An 8,222-nucleotide genomic window follows, 5' to 3' on the forward strand; every position below is an offset into this window, starting at 1 on the left:
ATTCCCCGACAGACAAAGAGAGCGAAATTTACAGGCGAGGGGCATGTAGAAACAGGGGGAAGGGGTTCGGTCGATTTTGTATTGGCCGCCATAGTCGAGCGGAAGCGATTTTTTTCCGAATTGAGAGTGAGTGCGCGCAGCGCTCTCTCGCATGCCTTCAAATTACACGGGGCGCTCTCGCGATACAAAACAGCTGATCAGCTGATACCCCCTCCCTCCCGTTTTTTTCCTCTCGCGCTGCGCTGGATGCGCGGATCAGCTGTTCTTGCTCTCTCCCCTACTAGCAATGAGAATGTAAAAGTGTGCGTCTTTCAGGCGAGGGGCATGTAGAAGCAGGGGAAGACGGTTGGAAATACGCGGAATTACGCGGCGGCGAGAGCGTGTTTTGCTTTCTACACAGTTTTTGCACTCACACAATCACACATGTGTGAATGTGTGCGTTCACTTTCAGCCAGCGCGCTCAGTTTGGTTTTCTCGCAGCGGCTTGCTGGTGTCGGTGTCTCGCTCGCACTAGTGCAGCGAGTGTTCCTCGTGCGTTCCCTTTCTTGCTACCACACAAAATCGTCAGTACAGTTCAAGCCTTCGCAGTGTGAGGCCGCGCGCGTTTTAGCCTAAGTCCCGGGCGCTCGATGTAATTTGAAGTGAAGTGTTGAAGTGTTATTTATTTCAATTCACATTATTACGGCCTCGGTCGTATTTTCAAGTGTTGAAGTGTTGTGCGCATTGAAATAAAGCAGCGTTAATCTTTCATAATTCAACATGAATATGTAAATTATGCTGCTTTATTTCAATGCTTTTTTTTACAGTATTCAACATACACAACATACAGGCAGTAAGGCGGGTGCTTGAAGTGACGATTTTTTTTAAATATTTATAATAAAAAATATGTGTGGTTTTGTGGCAAGATTGTGGTTAGCGATGTGTGGAACTGTGCCTTAAGTTTCAATAAAGTGTTAAAATATCAAACGAGTTTGATGTAATTAAATTTATTTCGATGCATGCGATTTTATTACGCAGCAAATCTAAGTGAACGAAAGCGCACAACGCGCAACGAAAGAAACGAGGGGGAGGGGGTGTTCAGCGCAGCGCGCAAGTGCGGCAACAGCGCAGCGCAAACCGAAAGAAACACGAGAGAGCAAGAACAGCTGATCCGCGCATCCAGCGCAGCGCGAGAGGAAAAAAACAGGAGGGAGGGGGTATCAGCTGATCAGCTGTTTTGTATCGCGAGAGCGCCCCGTGTAATTTGAAGGCATGCGAGAGAGCGCTGCGCGCGCTCACTCTCAATTCAGAAAAAAATCGCTTCCGCTCGACTATGGCGGCCAATACAAAATCGACCGAACCCCTTCCCCCTGTTTCTACATGCCCCTCGCCTGTAAATTTCGCTCTCTTTGTCTGTCGGGTCTAGATTGTTTGTATGAACCTTGGGGACACCTCAGGACAACCTCGGAAGTCATTCTAGAGTGTTTGTATGAACCTTGGGGACACCTTGGAACAACCGCGGAAGTCATCCTAGATTGTTTGTATGAACCTTGGGCACACCTTGGGACAACCTCGGAAGTCATTCTAGAGTGTTTGTATGAACCTTGGGGACACCTTGGGACAACCTCTGAAGTCATTCTAGAGTGTTTGTATGAACCTTGGGGTCAGCTTGGGACAACCTCGGAAGTCATTCTAGAGTGTTTGTATGAACCTTGGGGACACCTTGGGACACCTCGGAACAACGTCGAAAGTCATTCTAGAGTGTTTGTATGAACCTTGGGCACACCTCAGGACAACCTCGGAAGTCATTCTAGAGTGTTTGTATGAACCTTGGGGACACCTTGGGACAACCTCTGAAGTCATTCTAGATTGTTTGTATGAACCTTGAGGACACCTTGGGACACCTTGGGACAACCTCGGAAGTCATGCTAACGTGTTTGTATGAACCTTGGGGACACCTTGGACACCTTTGGACAACCTCTGAAGTCATTCTAGATTGTTTGTATGAACCTTGGGGATAACTTGGGACACCTTGGTACAACCTCGGAAGTCATTCTAGAGAGTTTGTATGAACCTTGGGCACACCTAGGGACAACCTCGCAAGTCATTCTAGAGTGTTTGTATGAACCTTGGGGACATCTTGGAACAACCGCGGAAGTCATTCTAGATTGTTTGTATGAACCTTGGGGACACCTTGGGACAACCTCGGAAGTTATTCTAGATTGCTTGTATGAACCTTGGGGACACCTTGGGACAACCTCGGAAGTCATTCTAGAGTGTTTGTATGAACCTTGGGGACACCTTGGGACACCTTGGGACAACCTCTGAAGTCATTCTAGATTGTTTGTATGAACCTTGGGGACACCTTGGGACACCTTGGGACAACCTGGGAAGTCATTCTAGAGTGTTTGTATGAACCTTGGGGTCACCTTGGGACAACATCGGAAGTCATTCTAGAGTGTTTGTATGAACCTTGGGGACACCTTGGGACACCTTGGAACAACGTCGAAAGTCATTCTAGAGTGTTTGTATGAACCTTGGGCACACCTCAGGACAACCTCTGAAGTCATTCTAGAGTGTTTAAATGAACCTTGAGGACATCTTGGGACAACCTCGGAAGTCATTCTAACGTGTTTGTATGAACCTTGGGGACACCTTGGGACAACCTCTGAAGTCATTCTAGAGTGTTTGTATGAACCTTGGGGGCACCTTGGGACACCTTGGAACAACGTCGAAAGTCATTCTAGAGTGTTTGTATGAACCTTGGGCACACCTCAGGACAACCCCTGAAGTCATTCTAGAGTGTTTGTATGAACCTTGGGGACACCTTGGGACTACCTCGGAAGTCAATCTAGATTGCTTGTATGAACCTTGGAGACACCTTGGGACAACCTCTGAAGTCATTCTAGAGTGTTTGTATGAACCTTGGGGACACCTTGGGACACCTTGGAACAACGTCGAAAGTCATTCTAGAGTGTTTGTATGCACCTTGGGCACACCTCAGGACAACCTCGGAAGTCATTCTAACGTGTTTGTATGAACCTTGGGGACACCTTGGGACAACCTCTGAAGTCATTCTAGATTGTTTGTATGAACCTTGAGGACACCTTGGGACACCTTGGGACAACGTCGGAAGTCATGCTTACGTGTTTGTATGAACCTTGGGGACACCTTGGGACACCTTGGGACAACCTCGGAAGTCATTCTAGAGTGTTTGTATGAACCTTGGGGACACCTTGGGACAACCTCTGAAGTCATTCTAGAGTGTTTGTAGGAACCTTGGGGTCAGCTTGGGACAACCTCGGAAGTCATTCTAGAGTGTTTGTATGAACCTTGGGGACACCTTGGGACACCTTGGAACAACGTCGAAAGTCATTCTAGAGTGTTTGTATGAACCTTGGGCACACCTCAGGACAACCTCGGAAGTCATTTGAACGTGTTTGTATGAACCTTGGGCACACCTTGGGACAACCTCTGAAGTCATTCTAGATTGTTTGTATGAACCTTGAGGACACCTTGGGACACCTTGGGACAACCTCGGAAGTCATGCTAACGTGTTTGTATGAACCTTGGGGACACCTTGGACACCTTGGGACAACCTCGGAAGTCATTCTAGAATGTTTGTATGAACCTTGGGGACACCTTGGGACAACCTCTGAAGTCATTCTAGAGTGTTTGTACGAACCTTGGGGTAAGCTTGGGACAACCTCGGAAGTCATTCTAGAGTGTTTGTATGAACCTTGGGGACACCTTGGGACAACCTCGCAAGTCATTCTAGAGTGTTTGTATGAACCTTGAGGACATCTTGGGACAACCTCGGAAGTCATTCTAACGTGTTTGAATGAACCTTGGGGACACCTTGGGACAACCTCTGAAGTCATTCTAGAGTGTTTGTATGAACCTTGGGGACACCTTGGGACACCTTGGAACAACGTCGAAAGTCATTCTAGAGTGTTTGTATGAACCTTGGGCACACCTCAGGACAACCCCTGAAGTCATTATAGAGTGTTTGTATGAACCTTGGGGACACCTTATGACTACCTCGGAAGTCATTCTAGATTGCTTGTATGAACCTTGGGGACACCTTGGGACAACCTCTGAAGTCATTCTAGAGTGTTTGTATGAACCTTGGGGACACCTTGGGACACCTTGGAACAACGTCGAAAGTCATTCTAGAGTGTTTGTATGCACCTTGGGCACTCCTCAGGACAACCTCGGAAGTCATTCTAACGTGTTTGTATGAACCTTGGGGACACCTTGGGACAACCTCTGAAGTCATTCTAGATTGTTTGTATGAACCTTGAGGACACCTTGGGACACCTTGGGACAACCTCGGAAGTCATGCTAACGTGTTTGTATGAACCTTGGAGACACCTTGGGACAACCTCGGAAGTCATTCTAGAGTGTTTGTATGAACCTTGGGGACACCTTGGGACAACCTCTGAAGTCATTCTAGAGTGTTTGTACGAACCTTGGGGTCAGCTTGGGACAACCTCGGAAGTCATTCTAGAGTGTTTGTATGAACCTTGGGGACACCTTGGGACACCTTGGAACAACGTCGAAAGTCATTCTAGAGTGTTTGTATGAAATTGGGCACACCTCAGGACAACCTCGGAAGTCATTCGAACGTGTTTGTATGAACCTTGGGGACACCTTGGGACAACCTCTGAAGTCATTCTAGATTGTTTGTATGAACCTTGAGGACACCTTGGGACACCTTGGGACAACCTCGGAAGTCATGCTAACGTGTATGTATGAACCTTGCGGACACCTTGGACACCTTGGGACAACCTCTGAAGTCATTCTAGAGTGTTTGTATGAACCTTGGGGATAACTTGGGACACCTTGGTACAACCTCGGAAGTCATTCGAGAGAGTTTGTATGAACCTTGGGCACACCTAGGGACAACCTCTGAAGTCATTCTAGAGTGTTTGTATGAACCTTGGGGACATCTTGGAACAACCGCGGAAGTCATTCTAGATTGTTTGTATGAACCTTGGGGACACCTTGGGACAACCTCGGAAGTCATTCTAGATTGCTTGTATGAACCTTGGGGACACCTTGGTACAACCTCGGAAGTCATTCTAGAGTGTTTGTATGAACCTTGGGGACACCTTGGGACACCTTGGGACAACCTCTGAAGTCATTCTAGATTGTTTGTATGAACCTTGGGGACACCTTGGGACACCTTGGGACAACCTCGGAAGTCATTCTAGAGTGTTTGTATGAACCTTGGGGTCACCTTGGGACAACATCGGAAGTCATTCTAGAGTGTTTGTATGAACCTTGGGGACACCTTGGGACACCTTGGGACACCTTGGAACAACGTCGAAAGTCATTCTAGAGTGTTTGTATGAACCTTGGGCACACCTCAGGACAACCTCTGAAGTCATTCTAGAGTGTTTGTATGAACCTTGAGGACATCTTGGGACAACCTCGGAAGTCATTCTAACGTGTTTGTATGAGCCTTGGGGACACCTTGGGACAACCTCTGAAGTCATTCTAGATTGTTTGTATGAACCTTGGGCACACCTTGGGACAACCTCTGAAGTCATTCTAGAGTGTTTGTATGAACCTTGGGGACATCTTGGAACAACCGCGGAAGTCATTCTAGATTGTTTGTATGAACCTTGGGCACACCTTGGTACAACCTCGGAAGTCATTCTAGAGTGTTTGTATGAACCTTGGGGACACCTTGGGACACCTTGGGACAACCTCTGAAGTCATTCTAGAGTGTTTGTATGAACCTTAGGAACACCTTGGGACAACCTCAAAAGTCATTCTAGAGAGTTTGTATGAACCTTGGGACACCTTGGGACAACCTCGGAAGTCATTTTAGAATGTTTGTATGAACCTTGGGGACACCTTGGGACAACCTCGGAAGTCATTCTAGTGAGTCTGTATGAACCTTGGGCACACCTTGGGACAACCTCTGAAATCATGCTAGAGTGTTTGTATGAACCTTGGGGACACCTTGGGACAACCTCGAAAGTCATTCTAGAGTGTTTGCATCAATCTTGGGCACACATTGGGACAACCTCGGATGTCAGTCTAACGTGTTTGTATGAACCTTGGGAACACCTTGGGACAACCGCGGAAGTCATTCTAGAGTGTTTGTATGAACCTTGGGCACACCTTGAGACAACCTCGGAAATCATTCTAGAGTATTTCTATGAACCTTGGGGACACCTCAGGACAACCGCGGAAGTCATTCTAGAGTGTTTGTATGAACCTTGGGCACACCTTGGGACAACCTCTGAAGACATTATTGATTGCTTGTATGAACCTTGGGGACACCTCGGGACACCTTGGGACAACCTCTGAAGTCATTCTAGATTGTTTGTATGAACCTTGGGGACACCTTGGGCACACCTTGGGACAACCTCGGAAGTCATTCTAGAGTGTTTGTATGAACCTTGGGCACACCTTGGGACAACCTCGGAAGTCATGCTAACGTGTTTGTATGAACCTTGGGGACACCTTGGGACACCTTGGGACAACCTCGGAAGTCATTCTAGAGTGTTTGTATGAACCTTGGGGACACCTTGGGACACCTTGGGACAACCTCTGAAGTCATTCTAGAGTGTTTGTATGAACCTTGGGGACACCTTGGGACACTTTGGGACAACCTCGGAAGTCATTCTAGAGTGTTTGTATAAACCTTGGGCACACCTTGGGACAACGTCGGAAGTCATTCTAGAGTGTTTGTATGTACAGCTTGGGACAACCTCTGAAGTCATTCTAGATAGCTTGTATGAACCTTGGGGACACCTTGGGACACCTTGGGACAACTTCTGAAGTCATTCTAGATTGTTAGTATGAACCTTGAGGACACCTTGGGACACCTTGGGACAACCTCGGAAGTCATGCTAGCTTATTTGTATGAAACTTGGGGACACCTTGGGACAACCTCGGAAGTCATTCTAACGTGTTTGTATGAACCTTGGGCACACCTTGGGACAACCTCGGAAGTTATTCTAGATTGCTTGTATGAACCTTGGGGACACCTTGGGACACCTTGGGACAACCTCTGAAGTCATTCTAGATTGTTTGTATGAACCTTGGGGACACCTTGGGACACCTTGGAACAACGTCGAAAGTCATTCTAGAGTGTTTGTATGAACCTTGGGCACACCTCAGGACAACCTCTGAAGTCATTCTAGAGTGTTTGTATGAACCTTGGGGACACCTTGGGACAACCTCTGAAGTCATTCTAGATTGCTTGTATGAACCTTGGGGATAACTTGGGACAACCTCGGAAGTCATTCTAGATTGTTTGTATGAACCTTGGGGACACCTTGGGACAACCTCGGAAGTCATTGTAGATTGCTTGTATGAACCTTGGGGACACCTTGGGACACCTTGGGACAACCTCTGAAGTCATTCTAGATTGTTTGTATGAACCTTGGGGACACCTTTGGACACCTTTGAACAACGTCGAAAGTCATTCTAGAGTGTTTGTATGAACCTTGGGCACACCTCAGGACAACCTCGGAAGTCATTCTAACGTGTTTGTATGAACCTTGGGGACACCTTGGGACAACCTCTGAAGTCATTCTAGATTGTTTGTATGAACCTTGAGGACACCTTGGGACACCTTGGGACAACCTCGGAAGTCATGCAAGCTTATTTGTATGAAACTTGGGGACACCTTGGGACACCTTGGGACAACCTCTGAAGTCATTCTAGAGTGTTTGTATGAACCTTGGGGACACCTCGGGACACCTTGGGACAACCTCGGAAGTCATTCTAGAGAGTTTGTATGAACCTTGGGCACACCTAGGGACAACCTCGCAAGTCATTCTAGAGTGTTTGTATGAACCTTGAGGACATCTTGGGACAACCTCGGAAGTCATTCTAACGTGTTTGTATGAGCCTTGGGGACACCTTGGGACAACCTTTGAAGTCATTCTAGATTGTTTGTATGAACCTTGGGCACACCTTGGGACAACCTCGGAAGTCATTCTAGAGTGTTTGTATGAACCTTGGGGACATCTTGGAACAACCGCGGAAGTCATTCTAGATTGTTTGTATGAACCTTGGGCACACCTTGGGTCACCTTGGGACAACCTCTGAAGTCATTCTAGAGTGTTTGTATGAACCTTAGGGACACCTTGGGACAACCTCAAAAGTCATTCTAGAGAGTTTGTATGAACCTTGGGACACCTTGGGACAACCTCGGAAGTCATTTTAGAATGTTTGTATGAACCTTGGGGACACCTTGGGACAACCTCGGAAGTCAT

The 8,222-nt window shown here is 47.2% G+C and overlaps 1 long non-coding RNA gene across 1 annotated transcript; it reads left to right on the top strand.

Annotated features, from left to right (window-relative positions):
* The first annotated feature begins 273 nt into the window (after positions 1-273).
* LOC133395011 (uncharacterized) lies at positions 274-969 on the top strand. The gene is made up of 2 exons (XR_009767122.1): positions 274-631; positions 807-969. It is a non-coding gene; the product is annotated as an uncharacterized LOC133395011 (long non-coding RNA).
* Positions 970-8,222: the final 7,253 nt, after the last annotated feature.

The sequence above is a fragment of the Anopheles gambiae genome, unplaced genomic scaffold (genome assembly GCF_943734735.2).
Source record: "Anopheles gambiae unplaced genomic scaffold, idAnoGambNW_F1_1 scaffold_12, whole genome shotgun sequence".
Lineage (NCBI taxonomy): Eukaryota > Metazoa > Arthropoda > Insecta > Diptera > Culicidae > Anopheles > Anopheles gambiae.